This window comes from Pseudorca crassidens, chromosome 5 (genome assembly GCF_039906515.1).
Source record: "Pseudorca crassidens isolate mPseCra1 chromosome 5, mPseCra1.hap1, whole genome shotgun sequence".
NCBI lineage: Eukaryota > Metazoa > Chordata > Mammalia > Artiodactyla > Delphinidae > Pseudorca > Pseudorca crassidens.
In genome coordinates this window covers 95,645,569-95,671,262 of record NC_090300.1, presented here as the reverse complement: position 1 = coordinate 95,671,262, position 25,694 = coordinate 95,645,569, and the positions used below count along the sequence as shown (strand labels likewise).

The 25,694-nt window shown below is 39.1% G+C and overlaps 1 protein-coding gene across 3 annotated transcripts in view; it reads right to left on the bottom strand.

Annotated features, from left to right (window-relative positions):
* LOC137225244 (SCAN domain-containing protein 3-like) overlaps window positions 1–25,694 on the bottom strand; it is a 486,462-nt gene that overhangs the window by 391,508 nt on the left and 69,260 nt on the right. Inside the window, exon 2 of one of the 3 annotated variants that reach the window (XM_067739002.1) lies at window positions 15,079–15,164. The exons of the other annotated variants lie outside the window; for them this stretch is intronic. The gene's annotated coding sequence lies outside the window, so the exon portion shown is untranslated. The remainder of the gene's footprint in view (window positions 1–15,078; window positions 15,165–25,694) is intronic. 3 annotated transcript variants of the gene reach the window in all.

The window sequence follows — 25,694 nt, the reverse complement described above, 5'->3', positions numbered from 1 at the left end:
ACCCCATATAAAAATATTTACAAAAAAATAGATTAGACAATTAAAGATCTAAATGGTAAAATGTGAAGCAAGATAAAAATACATAAAGAAGAATAAAAATATAAAGTATTATGCAATAGAGGTTTGGAGTGCTTTCTGAAATCAGATTCAAATGCTTAACTGTATAAAAATTTAAATGCATGATCATAAAAGGCTATGTTAACAAAGTTAGAAAACAGGTAACAGATTAGGAGAAAATGTTTGCAATGTATGTAGCAGTAGAAGGATTAGGAGTCCGAATACATATGAAGAACTCCTACATATCAAATCATCCATAAAAATGGTAGAGGGTAGGGCTTCCTGGTTGGCGCAGTGGTTGAGGGTCCACCTGCTGATGCAGGGGACACGGGTTTGTGCCCTGGTCCAGGAGGATCCCACATGCTGCAGAGCAGCTGGGCCTGTGAGCCATGGCCACTGAGCCTGCACGTCTGGAGCCTGTGCTCCGCAACGGGAGAGGCCACAACAGTGAGAGGCCCGCGTACCGCAAAAAAAAAAAAAAAAAGGTAGAGTGTAAGAAAATTGAACAGATCACAAAATTGGAAATACGGTACACAGATGCTCAACTTTTAGTCATTAGGGAAATATAACAAGATACAAAGTTTTAGTCACACTAACGAAAAATAAAAGGTTTGATACTATTCAGTGTTGGCAAGGTAAAGGAAAGAACACTCACTTTTGGAAATGTAAACTAAACAAAGGTTTTGAAGGATAATTTGACAGCATCTATCAAAATATAAAACGTGCATTATCCTTGACCCAGCAATTAAATTTCCAGGTATTTTCATCTAAAGCAATGTTAGTACGTGTAACAAAGAGTCACACACAAGGATGGTCAGTTCAGTGTTACTCCTAATGGTAATAAAATGGAAATATTCTAAATGTCCAACAACAGGAGGAAAGGTAAATAAACTATGGCATAACCCATACTCTGGATACTGCATAGCAGTTTCTAAAAATTACGGAAATCTCTACACGAGTGGTTTTTCAAGCTGGAAACAGTTTTGGCAATGAACAGCGAGGGACATTTTTGGTTGATACAAATAGAAGGGGTAGGGGTGCTACTAGCATCCAATAAGTAGAAGTCAGGGATATTGCTAAACATTCTACAATGCACAGGACACCTCTCCCCCAAACAAAGAATTATCCAGTCCCAAATGATAGTGCCAAGGTTGAGAAACCTTGCCTTATACTAACATAGAAAGAACTCCAAGTCATCAAGCTAAGTGACAAAAGCAAGCCAGACAACAACACTTATGGTATTATCACACTTCGTAAAATCAAAATCAAAATTTAAACATCTTCACAATGTGTTTGCGTATAAATATCATTTTTCTGGATGAATAGATATTAAAATATTAACAGTATTTAACTTCTGGGGGAAAGGGAGACAATATAAAGTAGATAGCAACTCTACATTTTTCTGTACAGTTTGAAATTTCCCCACCTAGCACATTTTAAGGTATTATTTACGTAATTAAAAGAACAAAATAAAATTGCAAAAGCATATGTTCCATTAATTCTAAGTGGATTAAATGAAGTTCTCACTGTCTCTCCTGAGCTTTGGAACCTCTGATAAAGCAGTCCTGACTCTTGCATATTACTGTCTGAAAAGTAGTGATAGTACAAACATTTGTTTCAGTAATGATTTTGATTTAAAAGTACTTTGAATTCCCTAGAATACAGTTGCTCTTATGCGCTGAGCTGTTTCCAGTCCAAAATTCAAATGCTGAAGTCCCAACTCCCATTACTTCAGAATGTAACTGTATATAGAGACAAGCTCTTTACAGAAGTGATTGATGTAAAATGAGGCCATTGGAGATTGGTTCAAGATGGCAGAGTGCTGCCTGCCGATGCAGGGGACACGGGTTCATGCCCCGGTCCAGGAAGATCCCACATGCTGCGGAGCAGCTGGGCCCGTGAGCCATGGCCGCTGAGCCTGCGCGTCCGGAGCCTGTGTTCCGCAACAGGAGAGGCCACAGCAGTGGAAGGCCCGTGTACCGCAAAGAAAAATAGAAAAAAAAAAGATGGCGGAGTAGAAGGACACATGCTCACTCCCTCTTGCGACACCAGAATCACAACTAACTGCTGAACAATCATCGACAGGAACACACTGGAACTCACCAAAAAAGATACCCCACATCCAAAGACAAAGGAGAAGCTGCAACAAGATGGCAGGAGGGGCGCAATCACAATAAAATCAAATCCCATAACCACTTGATGGGTGACTCACAAACAGGAGAACACTTGTACCACAGAAGTCCCCCCACTGGAGTGAAGGTTCTGAGCCCCATGTCAGGCTTCCCAGTCTGGAGGTCCAGCAACGGGAGGAGGAATTCCTGGAGAGTCAACTTTGAAGGCTAATGGGATTTGATTGCAGGACTTCGACAGGACTGGGAGAAACAGAGACTCCACTCTTTCAGGACACACACAAAGCAGTGTGCATATCAGGCCCCAGGGGAAGGAGCAGTGACCCTATAGGAGACTGAACCAGACCTACCTGCTAGTGTTGAGGGGTCTCCTGCAGAGGCGGGGGGTGGCTGTGGCTCACCATGGGGACAAGGACACTGGCAGCAGAAGTCCTGGGAAGTATTCCTTTGTGTGAGTGCTCCCAGAGTCTGCCATTAGCCCCACCAAAGAGCCGGGTAGGCTCCAGTACTGGGTCGCCTCAGGCCAAACAAACAACAGGGAGGGAACCCAGTCCCACCCTTCAGCAGAGAAGTGGATTAAAGTTTTACTGAGCTCTGCCCACCAGAGCAACACCCAGCTCTACCCACCACCAGTCCCTCCCATCAGGAGGCTTGCACAAACCTCTTAGATAGCCTCATCCACCAGAAGGCAGACAGCAGAAGCAAGAACTACAATTCTGCTGCCTGTGGAAGGAAAACCATATTCACAGAAAGATAGACAAAATGAAAAGGCAGAGACTATGTATCAGATGAAGGAACAAGACAAAACCCCAGAGAAACAACTTAATGAAGGGGAGATAGGCAACCTTCCAGAAAAAGAATTCAGAATAATGATAGTGAAGATGATCCAGGACCTTGGAAAAAGAATGGAGGCAAAGATCGAGAAGATACAAGAAATGTTTAACAAAGACCTAAAGAATTAAACACAAACACCTAGAAGAATTAAAGAACAATCAAACAGAGATGAACAATACAATAACTGAAATGGAAAGTACACTAGAAGTAACCAGTACCAGAAAAACTGAGGCAGAAGAACAGATAAGTGACCTGGAAGACAGAATGGTGGAATCCACTGCCACGGAACAGAAGAAAAAAGAATGAAAAGAAATGAAGACAGCCTAAGAGACCTCTGGGACAACATTAAACACAACATTTGCATTATAGGGGTCCCAGAAGGAAAAGAGAGAGAGAAAGGACCAGAGAAAATATTTGAAGAGATTACACTCAAAAACGTCCCTAACATGGGAAAGGAAACAGCCGCCCAAATCCAGGAAGCACAGAGAGTCCCAGGCAGGATAAACCCTGGGAAAAACATGACAAGACACACAGTAACCAAACTGACAAAAATTAAAGAGAAAGAAGAATTATGGAAAACAACAAGGGAAAATCGACAAATAACATACAAGGGAACTCCCATAAGGTTAACAGCTGATTTCTCAGTAGAAACTCTACAAGCCAGAAGAGAGTGGCATGTTATAGTTAGTGATGAAAAGTGATGAAAGGCAAGAAGCTACAACCAAGATTACTCTACCCAGCAAGGATCTCATTCAGATTTGATGGAGAAATCAAAAGCTTTACAGACAAGCAAAAGCTAAGAGAATTCAGCACCACAAAACCAGCTCTACAACAAATGCTAAAGGAACTTCTCTAAGTGGGAAACAAGAGAAGAAAAGGACCTACAAAAACAAATCTGAAACAATTAAGAAAATGGTAACAGGAACATACATATCGATAATTACCTTAAACGTGAATGGATTAAATGCTCCAACCAAAAGACACAGGCTCACTGAATGGATACAAACACAAGACCCATATATATGCTGTCTACAAGAGACCCACTTCAGACCTAGGGACACATACAGACTGAAAGTGACAGGATGGAAAAAGATATTCCATGCAAATGGAAATCAAAAGAAAGCTGGAGTAGCAATACTCATATCAAATAAAATAGACTTTAAAATAAAGATGTTACAAGAGACAAAGAAGGACACTACATAATGACCAAGGGATCAACCCAAGAAGAAGATATACCAATTATAAATATATATGCACCCAACATAGGAGCACTTTAAGGGAACTGCTAACAGCTATAAAAGAGGAAATCGACAGTAACACAATAATAGTGGGGAACTTTAACACCTCACTTACATCAATGGACAGATCATCCAGACAGTAAATTAATAAGGAAACACAAGCTTTAAATGACACAACAGATCAGATAGATTTCATTGATATTTATAGGATATTCCATCCAAAAACAGATTACACCTTCTTCTCAAGTGCACACAGAAAATTCTGTGATAGATCACACCTTGGGTCACAAATCAACCCTCGGTAAATTTAAGAAAACTGAAATCATATCAAGCATCTTTTCCGACCACAATGCTATGAGATTAGAAATCAATTACAGGGAAAAAAATCACAAACGCATGGAGGATAAACAATACAGTACTAAATAACCAAGAGATCACTGAAGAAATCAAAGAGGAAATCAAAAAATACCTAGAGACAAATAACTATGAAAACACGACGACCCAAAGCCTATGGGATGCAGCAAAAGCAGTTCTAAGAGGGAAGTTTACAGCAATACAAGCCTACCTCAGGAAACAAGAAAAATCTCATATAAACCATCTAACGTTACGCCTAAAGGAACTAGAGAGAGAAGAACAAACAAACCCCAATGTTAGCAGAAGGAAAGAAATCATAAGATCAGAGCAGAAATAAATGAAATAGAAACAAAGAAAACAATAGCAAAGATCAAGAAAACTAAAAGCTGGTTCTTTCAGAAGATAAATAAAATTGATAAACCTTTAGCCAGACTCATCAAGAAAAAGAGGGAGAAGACTGAAATTAATAAAATTAGAAATGAAAAATGAGAACTTACAATGGACACCGCAGAAATACAAAGCATCATAAGAGACTACTACAAGCAACTCTATGCCAATTAAATGGACAACCTGGAAGAAATGGGCAATTTCTTAGAAAGGTATAACTTTCCAAGACTGAACCAGAAAGAAATAGAAAATATGAACAAACCAATCACAAGTAATGATATTGAAACTGTGATTTAAAATCTTCCAACAAACAAAAGTCCAGAACCAGATGGCTTCACAGGTGAATTCTATCAAACATTTAGAGAAGAGTTAACAGCCATCCTTCTCAAACTCTTCCAAAAAATTGCAGAGGAAGGAACACGGAACACTCCCAAACTCATTCTATGAGGCCACCATCACCCTGATACCAAAACCAGACAAAGATACCACAAAAAAAGAAAATTACACACCAATGTCACTGATAAATAAAGATGCAAAAATCCCCAACAAAATACTAGCAAACAGAATCCAGCAACACATTAAAAGGATCATACACCTCGATCAAGTGGGATTTATCCCAGGGATATAAGGATTCTTCAATATACGCAAATCAATCAATGTGATACACCACAGTAACAAACTGAAGAATAAAAACCATATGATCATCTCAATAGATGCAGAAAAAGCTTCTGACAAAATTCAACACCCATTTATGAAAAAAACTCTCCAGAAAGTGGGCACAGAGGGAACCTACCTCAACATAATAAAGGCCATATATGACAAACCCACAGCAAACATCATTCTCAATGGTGAAAAACTGAAAGCATTTCCTCTAAGATCAGAAACAAGACAAGGATGTCCACTCTCACCACTATTACTCAACATAGTTTTGGAATTCCTAGCCACGACAATCAGAGAAGAAAGAGGAATATAAATTGGAAAAGAAGAAGTAAAACTGTCACTGTTTGCACATGACATGATACTATACATAGAGAATCCTAAAGATGCCACACCAGAAAACTACTAGAGCTAATCAATGAATTTGGTAAAGTTGCAGGATACAAAATTAATGCACAGAAATCTCTTGCATTCCTATACACTAAGAACAAAAGATCAGAAAGAGAAATTAAGGAAGCAATCCCATTCATCATTGCAAAAAAAAAAAGAATAAAATACCTAGGAATAAACCTACCTAAGGAGGTAAAAACCTGTTCTCAGAAAACTATAAGAACTGATGAAAGAAATCAAAGATGACACAAACAGATGGAGAGATATACCATGTTCTTGGATTGGAAGAATCAGTATTATGAAAATGACTATACTATCCAAAGCCATCTACAGATTCAACGTAATCCCTATCAAATTACCAGTGGCATTTTTTACAGAACTAGAACAAAAAATCTTAAAATTTGTATGGAGACACAAAAGACCCCAGATAGCCAAAGCAGTCTTGAGGGAAAAAAACAGAGCTGGAGGAATCAGACTCCCTGACTTCAGACTATACTACAAAGTTACATTAATCAAGACAAAATGGTACTGGCACAAAAAACAGAAACATAGATCGATGCAACAGGATAGAAAGCCCAGAGATAAACCAACGCACTTATGGTCTACTAATGCATGACAAAGGAGGCAAGGATATACAATGGAAAAAAGACAGCCTCTTCAATAAGTGGTGCTGGGAAAACTGGACAGCTATATGTAAAAGAATGAAATTAGAACACTCCCTAACACCATACACAAAAATAAACTCAAAATGGATTAGAGACCTAAATGTAAGGCCGGACACTATAAAACTCTTAGAGTAAAACATAGGAAGAACACTCTTTGACATAAATCACAGCAAGATCTTTTTTGATCCACCTCCTTGAGCAATGGAAATAAAAACAAAAATAAACAAATGGGACCTAATGAAACTTCAAAGCTTTTGCAAAGCAAACTACAAACAAGACAAAAGGACAACGCTCAGAATGGGAGAAAATATTTGCAAACGAATCAATGGACAAAGGAGTAATCTCCAAAATACACAAACAGCTCATACAGCTCAATATTAAAAAAAAAACAACAACCCAATCAAAAGATGGGCAGAAGACCTAAATAGACATTTCTCCAAAGAAGACATACAGATGGCCAAGAAGCACATGAAAAGCTGCTCAACATCACTAATTATTAGAGAAATGCAAATCAAAACTACAATGAGGTATCACCTCACACCGGTTAGAATGGGCATCATCAGAAAATCTACAAACAACAAATGCTAGAGAGGGTGTGGAGAAAAAGGAACCCTCTTGTACTGTTGGTGGGAATGTAAATTGATACAGCCACTATGCAGAACAGTATGGAGGTTCCTTAAAAAACTAAAAATAGCATTACCATATGACCCAGCAATCCCACTACTGGGCATATACCCAGAGAAATCCCTAATTCAAAAAGACACATGCACCCCAATGTTCACTGCAGCACTATTTACAATAGCCAGGTCATGGAAGCAACCTAAATGCCCATTGACAGACGAATGGATAAAGAAGATGTGGCACAGATATACAATGGAATATTACTCGGCCATAAAAAGGAACGAAATTGGGTCATTTGTTGAGACGTGGATGCATCTAGAGACTGTCATATGGAGTGAAGTAAGTCAGAAAGAGAAAAACAAATATCGTATATTAACGCATGTATGTGGAACCTAGAAAAATGGTACAGATGAACTGGTTTGCAGGGCAGAAATTGAGACGCAGAAGTAGAGAAAAAACGTATGGACACCAAAGTGGGAAAGCAGCGAGAGGTGGGGGTTGTGGTGTGGTGTATTGGGCGATTGGGATTCACATGTATACACTGATGTGTATAAAATGGATGACTACTAAGGACCTGCTGTATAAAAAATAAATAAAATAAATTTCAAAAATAAACAAATTTTAAAAATAAAATAAAATGAGGCCATTAGGGCTTCCCTGGTGGCGCAGTGGTTGGGAGTCCGCCTGCCGATGCAGGGGACACGGGTTCGTGCCCCGATCCGGGAAGATCCCACATGCCGCGGAGCGGCTGGGCCCGTGAGCCATGGCCGCTGAGCCTGCGATTCCGGAGCCTGTGCTCCGCAACGGGAGAGGCCACAACAGTGAGAGGCCCGCGTACCGCAAAAAAAAAAAAAAAAAAAAAAAAAAAATGAGGCCATTAAGCAGGGCCCTAATCCTACATGACTAGTGTCCTTATAAGAAGATGAAGAAACACTGGGGATGCTGTACACAGAGGAAAGACCAGTGAAGACACAAGGGAGAAGGTAGCCATCTGCAGGCCAAGGAGAGTGGACTCAGAGGGTACCAAAGTAACGGACACCTTTATCTTGAACTTCCAGCCTACAGAACTATGGGAAAACATGTTCTGTTGTTTAAGCCATACAGTCTGTGGTAATTTTGTTATGGCAGTCCTAGCAAACTAATATCGTTGCTGTATAAGAATACTGTAAAAATGAAATTTATCTATTGGTTCCTATTTTATTCTCACTAAAAGGGGTTAAAGGCAAAAAGCAAACAAAAATTATTAAGCTAGTTTCATTTTTCAGCTGAGGAGATGCACACAGTGAGTGAGAGCAAATCCACACTCCTAGATGACAACCATGCTGCATCCCGGATCATCGCTGACACTACTAAGTTATTAACAAAGATTTCTGCGACACGTCCTCCTCCCGTGCCTTGTGTTCCTTCTCCTCTCCCTACCAAGTACCGGCTAACACAGCCCCTGGCTGTACATCTGCACTCACAGGAGTCAAGGGATTTGATTCCCCAGCACACACCAAGCACTGAAGAGCTAGGAGTGAGACGTGCATTTGACTCAAGATTACAGGCAATTGATCACCTATTTTTTTCCTCCTTATATTTCCCACATAAGAATGGCTCCTTCCTCACAGGGGAAAATAAGGGGGAAAGAGCAGTGGGAAGGAGAGGTTACAGAAACCTACAGATCTGAATCAGGCCTCAGGTCAAGAGGGACAGATTGGTTACCCCAGATTAATTAAAGGGGAAGCCAAGTGCTATCTGGAACTCTGGGAGGCAATCAATCCCTCAAAATCAGCCATGCCAATCTGGGGTGACTATGGTGGAATAAAATGGCTGATGGCATGCTTAGATAGAGAGAGAACCTGAGACAGTACCCCACATTCTCCAGGGCCTAGGTGTGACATGTAAGTGATCCAGAAGCCCCCTCTGTCCCAGAGGGAACAGCTGGTGCCACTGGCTGGTGGGTTGACCTGGTGGAGCAGCACAGTGAAAGGGAGTAACCCTGAGGAAGGGAGCAGAGGGGCCAGCTGTCCAGCTGAGGTTAAATGGGACTCACTGCCAAACCTCAGGGATCTGGGGCTCAGAAAAGCAGATGTGGGGAAGAAAGCAATGATCGGGAGCAGCCCGATAGTTTAGAGCCCACGGCACTACTGGTGTTGAGAGAACAGTACCAGACGTGTCAGTGACAGAGGCCCATGAACAAGCAGGACAAGACACCTTGACCCAGAGGACTGGCTGGAACAGATCCTCCTCCCATCCTCAATCCCCTAATTCCCACCCCCACTGTGAGAACACAGCGTCCTCCTGCACCAACCTGCCCTCCTGGGAAGGAAGAGAAGGAGGTGGTACCACCTGAAAGAAAAGAAGCAGCCCTGATAGTGAGTTTTAACTTTGAACAGGTGGAATATTTATCAGAAAGAGGCTGCTTTATCAAGAGAAGTGAAGAGAATATAAAAAGAGAACACAAGAAAGATTTTCACCCTTCCGCATGAAAATAAGTATGTATCTTTAATGCACCCTTCAGTATTCCAAGGGTAACTAGGCATCTTGCTTCATTTGCATGTTCCTAATTTCCTTTTGAATATATCATTATTGTAGTAAGGAGATGCAGATGCTTAATTTTATTGTTAATGCCTCAAGGCATTGTTAGGAAAAGTGCACAAAGCTTTTAAAAATCCAATAAATTATACAGAACCTTAATTTACTTTGCGTTATACCTTCAACTGAGGAAGGACATAAAATCCTCTTGAATTTAGATCTTGTTTGTAACACCAACTGAATACGTATTTGACTTACTAGAATGGGCAAGACACACTCTTGGAATGTTACTTATGTGCTAACAATCCCTCCTTAGTTGGACAAAGAATTACATCTTGACAAAATTGATAAGAACCTTCTAAACTGTCTTATTAATCTGCAAATAATGATAACTTGTGGGCATATTATGTCAAACTCATGTCAATAGAAATGAAAGTTTTTCTGGAATCATTCTATAAAAATGTTTATTCATCCACTCTACCCTCTAGGCAGAGAATCCTGACTGCAATTGTCAGCAGAAGTTTCACTAATTCAGTTACTTATGTGTAATAACATCTGGGGGAGATTAAACAAATATTTTATAAAGATAAACAAAAATGGAGAATGATAAAACGCACACTATAGATTAGAGAAGAAAAAATGTATACATTTAAAATTCAGTTCATTCACTGAATGAATAAACTAGACCTCACTGGGCTTCCCCCTCTTCCTCCCCTAAAGTCAGGCTTGATCCGTCCTATCTCAACATACAGAAACACAACTGGAATCGGGCAACGCCAAACAAAAGTGGTTCGGGGTGCTCCACCGACAGGAGCCAGGGGAAAGGCATCTAAAGTGTGGAAACAAAGAAAGGAAATTTGATTGACTGTAGTTTAAAGCCTAGTTGGCCGTTTGTGGTTGTCCTTAGTGTTTTGATTTGGTAACCTCAGGGCATTTACAGGCTTAGATTCTGGTTTGATCACATGGGTCCCGGCAGCGGAGACACCTCAGTCTAACAGCCTCCTTGCTTAATTAATTTAACAGGAGTTTTGTTTTAATAACTAATGCTTCATTACTGATACTAAAACTAGGCTTCACTCATCCTCAAACACACAGGCACCCTATGCTCACTTACCTGCAGCCTTTTCCTGCGCTAAGCATCCAGCTCTTCCCTCCTGTGGAATCCCGAAGCCAGAGGAAATGACTCAGCACTATTCTGGTTTGGCTTCTGGTCCCTGTTAGTCATCTAATTCTTTTCACCTGTAGACCTTATCTGCATTTGACACTGATTATACCTTCCACAAATATCTATTGGAGTGGTCACTTTTTACTATCAATGTTTTCAATACAATTCAAAAGTAACTTTTGATCTCTTTATTCAACATGGTCTCCCTCAAATGCCTTTCTGTGGCATTGTTTTCTTCCCAAACACCCTGCAAAATCCTGACTGCAAGTGTTTATTATCTGAGAAAATTTCTCTCAGCTCTGCCTAATATCCACTGTGAGCCTGTTTTTCTTTTCTGCTGTATTACATTCCTTATCTACCATAAGTCGTGTCAGTAGAAGGATTTTTATCTCACTCTTGCTTTGATAGAATTTTCAGGTTGCATTCACAGAGGAAAAAGTTACCCTCCTTGATCAGTTACAATCTCTATGAAATATTCTATTTACCAGCATTAAATAATCCCTAGATGTAATCACCACGGATTTTCTGTTTAGCTGTTTCATTCACTTCTTCCTGGGATACTGTGGCCATGGGAGTCACCAGTATTCTTGGGGGGAGTCAGAAGGGAGCCTCCCCCTAGCAGTCCAATTCAATCATCCCAAAGCACCAGGGCTGCCTCAATTTGGTACAAAGCAGGTACACACAAAAGAACTGAAACCATGCAGATATATATTGACATTGATCACCTAAATATAAAATTACTGAGAGAGCTACTAGGTTAATTATCATCTAGCTATTGCTCTAAACCTAATGGGCATTGGTAAGAGAGTCTCAAAGCTGAGTGTTTTGCTATTCCTTGAGAAGAACTAACAGTTTCAGAAGAATTCTTGTCATTCTGAAAGTTTGTTATTGGCTTATGCCAGGATTCACTGCAGCTGTGGGCCCTCAAGCTCCTTGGAACCATACTCTTAAACACTCTTTAAAGCTGAACATCCTGTAATGTAAGACTCAAACACAAACAGGCTATCCTTCAGAAGTCCATTCGAATTTTCAGTTATTTAAGCCCTGCCCTGGAGATAGCCTAAATTAGCTGTGTATCTGAATACCACTCCATTTCTCCAACTCCCAATTTGTTTTCACTGCCCAGTCTTCTGTTAACAATCTTCAATCATTCAATTTTTAGGGTTTTTAATAAAGTACTTGAAGTTTTATATAACTCTCAGAATGAAATGAATTTTTTAACGTACTTGCTTTTGAAATGCCTTTGAATAAGTTCATTTACAAACATGGCTCAAATAGGAGACATTCCAACAGATATTTTAAAATTTCAGTAGTTCCAGATTTAGTGACTTTTAGCTCTTAAATGATCGAGCCACATAGTTTTCCCTATCAAAGAGCTTACCTGCCAAAATAGTATGATCTAAACTGTCCCCTCCCCGACCTAGGATAAAGTCCTTAAGTATTAAAGTAGCATTTAATTTACAGAGATACAAATAAGTGCTTAAGCAGAATAGGTAACACAAAAAGCAAAGCTTGTGGTGAAACTTGAAGCTGATTTGCAGGTGAACACAGTTCTTTGTCCCAAATCCTTTTTGTTAGTGCCAGTGTCAGTTCTGACTATAGAAGGGTCATTATAGTACACTGTGTCAGCTAGTCTTGATGGGCAGACATGCCAGACAGGAGTAACATTTAACTCATCTGCCCAGCAGCTCTTCTCTCAGAAGTCTAAAGAGAGCACCTCCATGAATAAAAATGAATTCCAAAAATTCTGTTTCTTTCCTGGGGGCAAGCACACCTAGCCCAAAAAGGACTAAGAATTATATCCATGCAGATTTGTATATATTCAAGTTTCTACAGTTAAACAGAATGCTGGTGGAACTGGAAGAAATCAAGTGGTAACTAATAAAGAATATCTTATGAACTGTTTTTATTGTTCTGTATTTTTATTAAGAAATAGCACTTGAATAACTTTACCTAATAATATACACTAATTTTTGCACAATTTGATCACACAGGCATTAATAAAACTAGGTTGAGGTATGTATTTCCAGGCTTGTAGAGCACACATTGTTTCTATCTGTCTTCAGGTCATTTCAGACTATGTCAGGTGCAATCACAGCAAATAGTCCAGGATGGAAAAGAGAAACAGGAACATGTTTCTAATTAATAGGAAAAATCTCTTCTTTCCCACTTCTTCAGGTTATGTTAAAATGTTTTCTCTCTACTTTCATAATATTTATCACTTAATTATAAAAGCAATACCACCATCTAAGGTTTAGAAAATACAGAGGAAAAAAATTTTTTTAAAAAAAGCAGAAAAACTATCTGTGATCCCATTACTGAAATAACCAAAGGCTAGACAGAGCTGGGTGAAATCCTGACTCTGTCTGTCACAAGTAGACAGGATTTTAGACAAATTACGGTCTTCTCTATGTTTTAATTTTACTCATACGCTAAATGAAGTTACCAACCAATGTTTAGGTATCATTCTCAAGTAAAGAACCAAAGCCCAATTCTCCTCTGTATTAAAAAACATTTGCATGCATTGGCAACATAACATAATAATGATTCTTAGGAGAAAATTGGCATCTAAGCACAAACACTTTACTGCTGGTGCTTACCTCAGTCCCTAAAATCATAAGTGAAGACTGTTAGCGCAACAAGCAACACCATTCTTTAACCCTTTAGATGTCAGTGTAGATGATGGGAGGGTGGCAATAAGTGAAGAAAAATGGCAAAGGCAGGTCCTAGAAACCTTGGACTCCAAGCATGTTGGGACTCTTTGTTCTACTTTGGGAGAAGATCACCTCCTCTTTGGAGCCCTCATGGGAAAACCACCGTGACTGGAATGTAAGTTCTATCAAAGAGACTGTTCTGTTTCATCGCGGTAAAGCAGTTCATTTCAGGGGAGCCTTAAGGTGTTAAAGCTCTAGCCAAGGCTACAGAGGGAACCAGTCATTGTTGGGTATTTTAATGCCTAAACCCACTTGGCCAGTTTATACTTTACGAACCAGTCTGAACAACAGCAGTTAAGGCACCTCATCCAAAGAAACATACTCTTAAAATCAATTACATCCACTATATTTGCATATTTAATTTCTTCCAGTACAAAATTTCAAACTGTTGACCTATGATTTTCAACTTCAAAATGATCTCCAAAAACTATTCATCCAGGGAATCAGTCCTTGACAGTGGCATTTTCTGAGCTGCCCATAACAATCTCACTGTGCTCCTAAGAGGATTAAATATGATACTTTGCCTTATGCCCATTCATGAGTTTGTCTTTACAAACCAAAATTCTCTTGTATATAAAGTTGGTTTTCTGGGTTTGTTGTTGTTGTATTTTTTCTTACTTAAAAAAAAAAAAAGTGCTTTTAAAACTTCTTCAAAAATATTTTTAATGTCTATCTAATAGTCCATTAATGGAAAGGTCACAGTTTTTATAACAATATATTTATTGTTAGAGACTTTGGGAGTTCCAGACTATATATATAAATAATATTGAGGTGAACATTTATTTACAGAAATCTTTATCTGCAAACTTACTGTTATATCTCTGGTTATTTTCTTTCAATTTCCACCCTAATATATTTAACTTGCAAGATTTTCTAAAAACCACACAATGCCAAAGAAAACCAAAATGCAAAACCGTGTAATATATTCCTTGGAAGGCTGTGTAACTTATTTTCTATTAACTCAATAAATTTCCAACTGAAAAAATAATTGTCTAAAAATTTAATTTTGGGGGGGAATAAAAACATGCTCAATTTAATATGACTTTTGTTCAAGCAAGATGATAACTTTATACGCCACTAATTTAAACTCGAATATACTTTATGCAGCAAAACAGTGCAACTGGTAGACTTCTCTCACATCATGGAGAATGAGATCTTTTGTCAAGTTATTCAGAGAAAGGTTCAGGTCAATGGAGCCTTCCTCATAAGAGTAAATGTTTATTCCCTTATGCTATTTATGATATTGTGCTAGTTGACAGCAGATTAAAAACTAAACTTACAAAGTCACAGCCACAAGCGTATGTCAGCAAGCAGGCTCCAGAATCCATCCGTAACTCTGCTTCTACTTACCCATAGGTCCTCCTGTTGATCTAGGTCCAACTATAACAGAAATTTATGATCCTATTCCCATCTGATATTTCAGTCACAGCCCCAGTCTAAGAAGGGGAAGTAAAGGACTAATCTGTAGGCATTACTTTGAAGAAAATGTGTTAAAAGCTTGTCGGAATTTAAATTATATATTCTTTGAATAATACCAAAGTCCATAATGCAAAGTCCCTACTGCCAAATGTGAGGCTTCAGTTCACAGCTGAAATCTAGACTTTCCAATGATATCCTCTTTTCCTCACTGTGCCCTCACCTCAATAAACCTTCAACATGCAGTGAGGAGACCGCCCCCTTCCCCCATCTTAGAACTACACCCAAACAAAGGTGTCCAAATTGGACTGGAATTCTTAGAGTAATTTGAACAGCCACCTGGCTTCAAGCCTGACCGTCACTTGGCTGGATTGGGACAGTTTTTACCAACTGACAATTCTTCAACTGCAACCCACCTTCTACCTCTGACCAATGGATGGAGGTACAAGAGCAATACACTCCCCAACTGTAATTTTCGCCAACATTGTGGTTTTAGACTTGTTGACTTCCCCTAATCCAGGACTTGCCCACAATCACCCGTGTCTACCCCAGCAGTATCAATAACATTTAATCTCAGAGATAAAAGGCTGCAGATTTGATCTTTCCTCTCCACTTCATAACCACCAAAGTCCTCATGCAAATTTACCCACTTTTCCAAATGCCCTTCAGTTGCCACATCTCAATAGCTCCATAAAAAATTTTAAATCCCATTTCACCAGATTCTTGTCATAGTTAGGAAGAGATAAATATTTCAATTAGTAGCTAGAGACGAAGGGAGCAAGAGAGAGAGCAAGAGAAAAGAGAGACGGACAAGACACTATTGAAGTCTTAGGTTGTTATTACATTGATTCTTTTCTGTCCTGTTAACCATGCTTCAACAAGTATAATTTAAGACTAAATGCAACAAATTTGGTGACTATAAAAAGAGTCTACAACTGACTGGAGCAATAACATGCTGAATAAAAATATGTACTGTACCTCATAAAAAACTGGCATTTACCTCTCAAGTGTTCCCAAATGGGTGTTTGAATAGATCTGACATATTTATTTTTAAGGTAATTTATTCCTCAGGCTTAATTTGTGGATATATTCAACTATGATAAAGCATTATAAAATATTAAGTACTTATTTGCTTATCTTCTCAGAATAGTGACAAATTAAGAAGTATGATGTAAATATGTTTTCCTAGATTAGAATAAAAATAAAGGATGCAATTTAAAGAGTGCAGAAAAATTGGCAAATCTTAGTGTTTCAAACAGAACCATAATACTTTCTGCTCAAAATCCAAAATAACGATTAAAATGAAAATTTATAATGGTATGTTCAACTGTCAATATAGTTGAGTGTAAGAGTCTACAAGTCACCAAAGACTTTATCTATTCTACGACATCTAAACAGCTAAACTTAACATTAAAATAATAAGTGAGTGAATACTGAGAAAGCAACAGGAACATTTAGACTACTTTAGTCCCTTCAGTACAAATTGAATTTATCTGTGGAAGAAGAGTCTCAACTGTTTCCAGTCTCTGAGAACACGTTAGGCCACTTAATATAACATCCTGGTGTATTGTTTGCTTTTTGATAGCAAACAAGATAGACTGATTGATCGAGTCACTCTCAGGTATTCATCCGCTCAACAAACATTTGCTGAAGGATTATCATGTTGGACACTGGGATACAGGATTTTCCCACGTCACTTAATTGAAATTCAACAAGTATTCTTGTGTTATAATGAAGATTAAATAAGTTAATATTTGGACAGGGTTTAAAACACTGTGTGGCACATAGTAAGTGCTATATAAATGTTTGTTAAATAAATTATGTTGAGGAGTCAGTTGTAACAGGATCTTTGTACAAGATTTTGGCTGTTCCATTTCTTCTCTCTCAAAGGTTTCTATGTGCATAAGAGATAGCGGGAGAGTCCTAAACCTCCAGCCAGGGAGTACCAGGTACATGTACATGAAACACCCAAGTCAATATCTGCCCATATAAAAATCACCTGATGGGGAATTTCTCTGGAGAAATAAAAAGTCTGTAGGACTAGAGTAACAGGTTTTACATTGCCTTTTAACATTTATTTAGCATGTATTTATGAAACACTATATAAGGGGTTCTATTCTAACTGCTTTATATGTAATTTAATTCTCATTTAATTTTTGTAATAACCCTATGATACTGTCATTACCCCACTTTACAAATGTGGAAACTGAAGCACGGAGAGGCTGAGCACCTTGCCAAGGTCATACAGGTAGTAACAGGCAGAGCCTAAATGCAGTCTGGCTCCAGAGTCCAAGTTCCTAAACACTAAGTTAAAATGTGGACATATAAAGGGGCCTGTAGCTATAAGGATCCTCACAGTGTCTGTCTCCCCAAGTCAGAATTGTTCTGCACACATCGGTTTACTTGTCATGTACCCCATACTGGGAAAGAAAATAAGCACAGATTTTACCTTACAAAAAGAGACAGTCAAGGGCCACTTTGAAATATATACCCCTAAACCATACAGAAAGTCAAAAAGGAGAACTGAGGTGACAAATGAGAGTCCAGGGCTTAAGTGTGTGTTAAACTTCGCATGATCATAACTAACAACTTTTGGCATTCAAACGTATTTTGCAAGAGCTGGAACCCATCAAGTATTGGCAAAGAACAGAGTAGGCATACCTGTATCCTCCTCAATTGAACAGAGGAAATTCCAACTTCTCTGCCCTCATCCTAGCCCCTTGCCCTCAATTAATCCACTACAAATAAGGAAATGTAAGGAAACTACAGATCACAAAGGGTAACAAGTACCAATAACAGGAAGCATGACTTTTCCATATGAGATAAATTACAAAATTATGGTGGAATACTTCTGAAAGTTGTCTTCAACTTAGAAATCCTGCCGAAGGGAAGGAAGCAGACTTTTCTCAAATAGCCAAAGGTAAAGATGAATTTTAAAATGTGATAATGTATCCCCCTTTCCTGAAGACCAAAGTGACGTTTCAGCAACGTATCCAGAAGTATTAAAGCTGGAAACCTGCCAGTGATTTCTCTGCCTCAGAGAGAAAGATCAAGAAAGACCCATCCCAGTCCTTTTTAAGGACATGGCAAACTTTGCTTCTCAATTCTTCCTACAGTTTAACTCTGATTAGTGAAAGAAGAAAAGGGTGTAAGGAGTACAGAGGCTTTCTAAGAATGTTTGCTACCACAGATCCTGCCAACTTCTGCTTCCTCGTTAGCTGAGCACAGTTTGGGCCACTTAAGCTGGGGTGTCAGCTCCTGCTTCGACGATGATTCAGTAACACAGAGACTTCAATACACTTTCTGCCCAAAACGTTCAAAACAGACACAGAGGCTTCACAGGCCTGATGCTTGAACCTCCCACAACCGCTCAGCCTAACCACTCTATCGATCATGATTATTTGGTGCCCCCCACTGGCCTCACTGCAGAAATTTAATTTAGCTCCCCAGAGAAACTGAAAAGAATTCCCAAAGATCCAGGATGGACTCACAAGACTGCCTGTGAGAGAAACCTCATTTTGTCTGCACTTATGATTATTCCAGTTCTCCAAGGCAAAGGAAAATCTGTTGGGGCTGACTGAATGCTTTTGAACTCATAGTGTAGTTAAGATGATATAATTTTGCCTTATGTATTTTCAAATATCCCCCAAGGAGACAAGAGAACGCTCAGTTTTTCAGTTAAGATAACCAGGCTACCTGGGCTCTGCTCAGAAGAGTAAGGCGATTTACTTAGGAGAAATCATTCTGCTAAACTTAGACAGCCTTAGGACACTGTGCAATTGGAATCTGTATAAAAAACTCAGGTTAAATAGTATTACTTATTAAGGTCATACAACTCCTATAATTTCACGTTATTCACCAGCCTTCACCCAAGGCCCCCTGGACACAAGTTGTATCCATTCACAGAAAGCTTCCAGTATCCCAAAGTGAGTTTCTTCTCTATATCCAAGGCCTCCTGCCCTGTGGCCACTCCCTTTGGGGTGACCATGTTCTTTCGGTTAGGTCACTATGCTTTGATTGATTTTAGCGATAGCACATACATTGGTTTCCAGTTTATGTCATTAAGGAGTTGGGCAAGGGGGCAGGGCACTCGTGTCCACAGTTACCAAGAGAGAGCTGAGCCAGTGCAAGTGCCAGAGATAAGAGGTCAGGCCATATAGGGTTTCCAGAGAGCACTAAGGGAGTCAGACCCTGATGCACACAATGACAAGGGGAAGTCAACCTGTAAAAGCAAGAGGGTGAAGAGCCAGGGAGACTCCTTGTGGGCGACAGGAAGGTGAATGTGGAGTCTTTGTACAGGGCTTTGGGTGTTGGCAGACATGAAGAAGACAGACATTAGACACACAGAGAGGATCACAGGGCATCCTGATTCTTCCTTTCTTGCCCTTCATTCAGAGTTTTTAAATTCAGGGACTTCCTGGATTGGCATATGCAACTGATTCTTTTTTCTAAGTCATAAAAAATGAAACTGAAACACTCGCTAAGGAAAAAAGGTCAATTAAAATTCATCCATGGGATAAGGAGCAAATCAAGGGCATGACCATAATACTTTTCTGAAAACCTCTGAAGCAATTAAGTTTATGCTCAGTAAATATTCTTATTTGGAAAAAATGGCCCAAGGAAGACAGTAATAAAATTAATCACAGTGAGGACTTGTTTTAGTCCTAGATCCAATTATTTAGTCCTTCAACAAAAGACCAGATGGGCAGGAAGCCACATATGCACCATGCACTAAACAGTATAAGTATCATAGTTTATAAGCCAAAGGTGGGTCTGCCGAAAACAGTTTTATTCTCCCTCAATATCATCTGTAAGGCAATGCCTAGTAAAATTATCCAAGTAAATGATAGTGTGATAAACAGTTATTTCCAGTGGTGAACAGAAGCAGCATTTCCTCACTACAAAAATATTTTCTTTGGCAGATGAGACTAACTGAATTAGAAATCTACTGACACTGAAATCACACAACCAAATTCCCTTTCATAGTACTTATCACATTGTGTTAGAATTGTTTGTTAATATCTTTACTTACTTTCATAAATGGTATAATACTTGCCTTTTCCTCCCCAATGCGCTTCACAAGGTTTGACATATAATAGGACCTCAAATAACGTTTCTTTGGATTCAACTGAATGTTCCTTTTAAGGCCATTATGCTCACTGATTTAATAACGGAATGGTAGACAGCAAGTACAAGTTCTGATCTTTCATAGCTAAGTAATTTTTTTTAATGGATGAAGGTCTAATCTGGGAATTACTGTGTTATTTTAGATCAAATGTTTTAGTGCCATCTCAGAAAAAGGCAGGAATTCTGGGCCAAGCGGACAACTATAAGTGTCCTTTCAATGATCCTATTTTAGCATCCCCAAAGAGAGCAAAATAAATTATTTTACATTTTTTAAATGAAAAAGTAAAAATATAAAGCTATTTAAACTGAGAATGCCCACATAAAAAGGAAAAATAATGTGAGCCTCAATGTTAGGCTCTAATTAGGATTTCAAAACAGTTTTCCAATACTTCTAAGTCGCCTCTAGAAAACATGAGATGACAATATAACAGTTTACTCCAAAGTATGCATGTGGAAACTGACACAGAAACACCATTTATTTGCGCTATGATTGAAACAGTTGGCCCATTTAATCAGACAAATGATTTGAGTTTATCTGGTTTCCACCTAAACAGTCTAGCACAGCAGGACACACAAGCCCCCAACACAGAGATTAAAAAGAATGCTTTAGTTCTAGTTGATTCAGTGATCCTCTTCTGACATCATGTTAGTACTGAGGGGATAATAATGAGTCAGATGGTTTCAGGTAACTCATCTCCTGCCCTCCTTTTTAACCCAGCAAGTAATATAACTCACCTGTCTTATGTGCAAAGAGAAGACTCACAGCCTTGAATCATGAGTAGGTCTGGGCGCAGACCCAGTGATGCTTCTTGGAGCAAGCCTGTCATATCCAACAAGCACATCCTCTCCAAATGCATAGCCCCTCGGTGCACAAACTAGGACTTCCACTATCATTCTCCTATCTAAGATATACGTCAGTGGGAGTGCATCCATTCTTAGGAATGATAACTATAAAATCATGTTTGATTTGATTCTGTTTTTTGGTTTCCTGCTTTATGGTGCTTGTACAAAATCAACCATGCCTTTTGTAGGGGAAAAAGACATCTGTAAGATTGATGACTTCCTTATCTCATTGCCTCCCTATGCCAAAATTAATAATAAGAAAAGAAACTTTAACTCATTAAAATTCTTCACGCAAACACAGTCTCTCCCAGCTCTCCACTTCACACACTTTATCACCTGCAAATGATTGTGGACTTATACGTTTCCAATCTAACATCCTCAGGAGAGCCAACGAGTCTGTCGACGGCGCAGAAACTTCCCTCTCTCTTTAGACATTTTAAGCAGCGCTGAGGATGCAACGAATCCCACTTGGGAGCAGCACACCATCACCCACATATTAACTTGTCACCCTGAGTAATAAAGTTCACAAACTCCATTTCATTTTTTTCTTCACCATGTTGCCTGATAATATAAAAAGGTGTCACATCCCTTTGATTTGTAGCTTGTATGTTTGTGAAAGAGCCTCTCCACAAACAACCTGATGAAGTCAAGGAAGCTGGATGACTTTTTTCTTAATGCTCACGTCTATTTCCCAGTAAATATTCATGTGCATAAACATAAAAGTGTTCGATGAGGTGCAATCTCGGTAACTGCACAAATAGGGAAAAGTCAAAGCATGATTGTTCTGAGCAGGGTAGGAATTTCTAGACTCACTGCCCGTGTTAAAAGCAATGACTCCAGGGCTTCCCTGGTGGTGCAGTGGTTGAGAGTCCGCCTGCCGATGCAGGGGACGCGGGTTCGTGCCCCGGTCCGGGAGGATCCCACATGCCGCGGAGCGGCTGGGCCCGTGAGCCATGGCCACTGAGCTTGCGCATCCGGAGCCTGTGCTCCACAACGGGAGAGGCCACAACAGTGAGAGGCCCGCGTACCGCAAAATAAATAAATAAATTAATTAAAAAAAGCAATGACTCCAAATTACAAAGTCAGGTATGGCATTTCCAGACCTTTGAATTACTAAGGTATCAAGAAATGCCACACTGGTCATATGTAATTGAAAAACGGCTGTCGTCTCTTCCACAGCTTTCCTTAATTTAGGCTTCTTTTGTGGTATGCAAAATATATTTATACCTGATCCATTTTAACAGACTGTTTTCTAATGAACATATTTGTGACTCACTTTGACAGACACTTCACTAACAGTCATTCTTTTGCCACCATTGTATGGGGAGAAAAGAATAGCAATCAATTACATATGCTGTTTGGATTTCTAGTAAACACACTTCCAGAGAAATAATGGAGACTCTTCATGGATGTGTGTTTTGAGATCATCAGTTATTCTCATCATCACTCATCATCTTAATTCTCTGTGAAGTGGTTTTTAATAGTTGAGGGTATAGGATATGATAAAATACCAATGCTTCTCCCCTGAAATAAAATAATCATAAACACAATTTTTTGCCTATAATTCAAAGGACTCACAGACTTCTAAAGTCATCAACCATGGATGATTTCAGGTTAAGAATCTCTGCTGTAGGATTATGATAATGCTTGTTTTTATACCATTATGGTGGCAATGTGGAGAATGGGTTGGAATAAGCCAAGAAAGGCTGCAGTGAAGGAGTGGAAAGTATTTGCCATTTTCATCAGAATCAGGGAACAGTGAGGGTGGTTTGATCAGAGTACAAGCAATAGAAAGTGAGAAAATGAAGAAACAAAATCAACAAAACCTGGAGATTGAAAAGGTTTGTTTTTTATATCTATATGGAAAGAAAAAAAAAAGACTTCACTTCTTAGTAATACCTGACATCAAAAAAAGAGGGGGTGGATTAAGTAGAAAACTGGTCCTTTGAAAATGTTAAGGCTTTTATTGTTGTATCTTTATTTTACATGAAAACCACCCTTCAAAAAGTAGTAAAAAAAAAAAGAAATTTCCTGCACAGAATATTTTTAAGTGATTAGGTAATTTTGCAATGTGATTTTTCTAGAATGCCTAAAGAAGGCTAGTTTCCAGTTCATCCATGGGCTGTGTTCTATAGAAGTAGTGCCTTATGTTACCAACAACACACTCTATCATACTTATAGTGACTGAAGAGACAAACTAAAAGGAAAATCTATGTGTAAAGAGGTTAGATCCATAGTCTTCTCCCAACCTCCCTTCACGGATTTGTGGTTACTCCTCTCCCTACCAAGCCCCTACCACTACCACCTCCCTAAAGGTGAGAGGTTTATTCTCTGGAGAAATTGAAGCTGAAGGCCCCAGACTTAAGACACCAGACACAACTGTGGGGGAGGAGGGAGGTAGGAATATGGAGCTGACGACAGGACCGAAGAAGTAGAGTTTCCTCCTCCCTGATTCTAGAATGCCAGAAGCTGGGCTTAAATCCCGACCCCAGGGCAAGATATAAAAGGTTTCTTCCCCAGGAAAAAAAAAAATCAAACAGTCCCAAAGAAAAGACCACAAGTTTAAGGGCCCCTAATGAAAAGGCTGAGCCCTCAGATTACCCTACAGTAAATCATCAGCAGATAAATCCCTCCGACCCAAGGCTTCCAATTAACTTTCTATCGCCTCACTCTTAATATGAATGGACAGCCAAGTTATCACCAGTGTTTGAAAGAATCCCCTAATGGGAAAAATGAACAGGACAAAATAGGAATACAGAAGGAATAAAGGCAATACAGGGTATAATAAAGCATTAAAAAAAAAAAAACCTATCACTAACATACTCTGAGAAATCAGTTTACATCAATAACAAAGAACAGAGTGCTATTGAAAAGGAACAATGGGAGACAAAAAAATTCTTTAAAATTAAAAACAGGATAGCTAAAATTGAAAACAAATCAATAAAAGTAAAAGGGAAAGATTCTGTTTTGTGTTTCAAATAATACTATGCCCTTTTTGTGGTTTTATTTGGCAACTAACAAGTCAAATACCTGTGAGATAATAGAAAATACATACATTGGTGTCTGTCCCCAGTTCCCGCACAGAGCTCCTAAAAACCCTTTGTAACTTCCTAAGTAATAAGAGCTCTAGGAACATCTCTTGTTCTAATATTTGGTCTGTGACCCTGACATGGGACTCCTGAAACTCATAATTTCCTGGGTGAAAGGAGTGTCTTTTGTTCTAATGAGGAGACTGTATGGGCTCCTGAATGGCTCCTGGATGTGGACCGTCACTGGAAAGACCAAACCATGATTAGAAACTTGGAATCTTCGGCCCTGCCCCTCAGTCTCTAGGAGGGGAGAAGAGCTGGAAATGGAGTTAATAACTAATCAGGTCTACATGAGGAAGCCTCCATAAAATCCGGTAGTATGGGAATCAGGGAGCTTCCAGGTTGGTGAACACAGACCTGGAGGGTGATGCACCCCAACTCCATGGGAAAGAAGCTTCTGTGCTCGGGATCCTCCCAGTTCATCTGTGTCTTTGATCATATCCTTTAATAAACTGGTAAGCATAAGTAACTGCTTTCCTAAGTTCTGAGAACTGCTCAGTTAAAATTAATCAAACCCAAAAAGAAGGTCATGGGAGCCTCAGATTTATAGCCTAGGGATCAGAAGCACAGGTGACAACCTGTACTTGCAATTGGTAACCGAAGTGAGGTGGGAGTGGTCTTGTGGGACAGAGCTCTTAACCTGTGGGATCTGATGCTATCTCCAGGTAGATAGTGTCAGAATTGAATAAACTGTAGGACACCCAGCTGGTATCACAGACAACTTCCTGGTCGGGGAAAAAGCCACACATTTTGTGACCAGAGTGTCCTGAGTGTAACAGTAGGGTGGGGGTAAAGGAGAAACACAGGAGGTAGACGGGTTTTTTTCCCTAAGCAATACCCCCTCTCAAACTATCTCTACCAACTGCACATTTTATACATTATAGGAAGGGATCCTCAGGTCATTAGATTGTACATCTGTAATTGGAACTCTAGTTCTCAGGCCCATGTGCTAAAATAAATCTTTAAGAAAATATTCTCTACTCAATTCTACATGCTTGCTTTACCATGTGGATTGTAAACTTCTGGAGAACAGAAGTCTAACTTCCTTGGTTTATACCTAGCATTTCACAGCATCTGGTAAATTTCTGGACATCATTGGGTGATGTAAGAAATCCTTTTTGAAAACAATCTTAAGTATTCCAAACATCTCTAAATATTCTAGGATAGAAGAAACAGTGGGGAGATATTCAAATACGTGTTAAACGTGTGAGGAGACTTACTAAAAGAACAAGAAAAATCATCATTACTTTTGAGTTAAATAATGACAGTAAATTAAATGAGTAAAAATGAAACATTTTATTTCAAGGTGAAAACAACAGAAACATTTGGAAATACCAGACTAATTTAATCAGCAAAGTATTTATGATACTTGTTGAACAACATTAAGATAGAAGCCCTGGGTTTTCCTAATACCATACAACTAATAGTTGTCAGCAGCTTTCCACGTGCTGAACACTATGCTAGATGTGTATGACAGGAGGAGATGTAGAA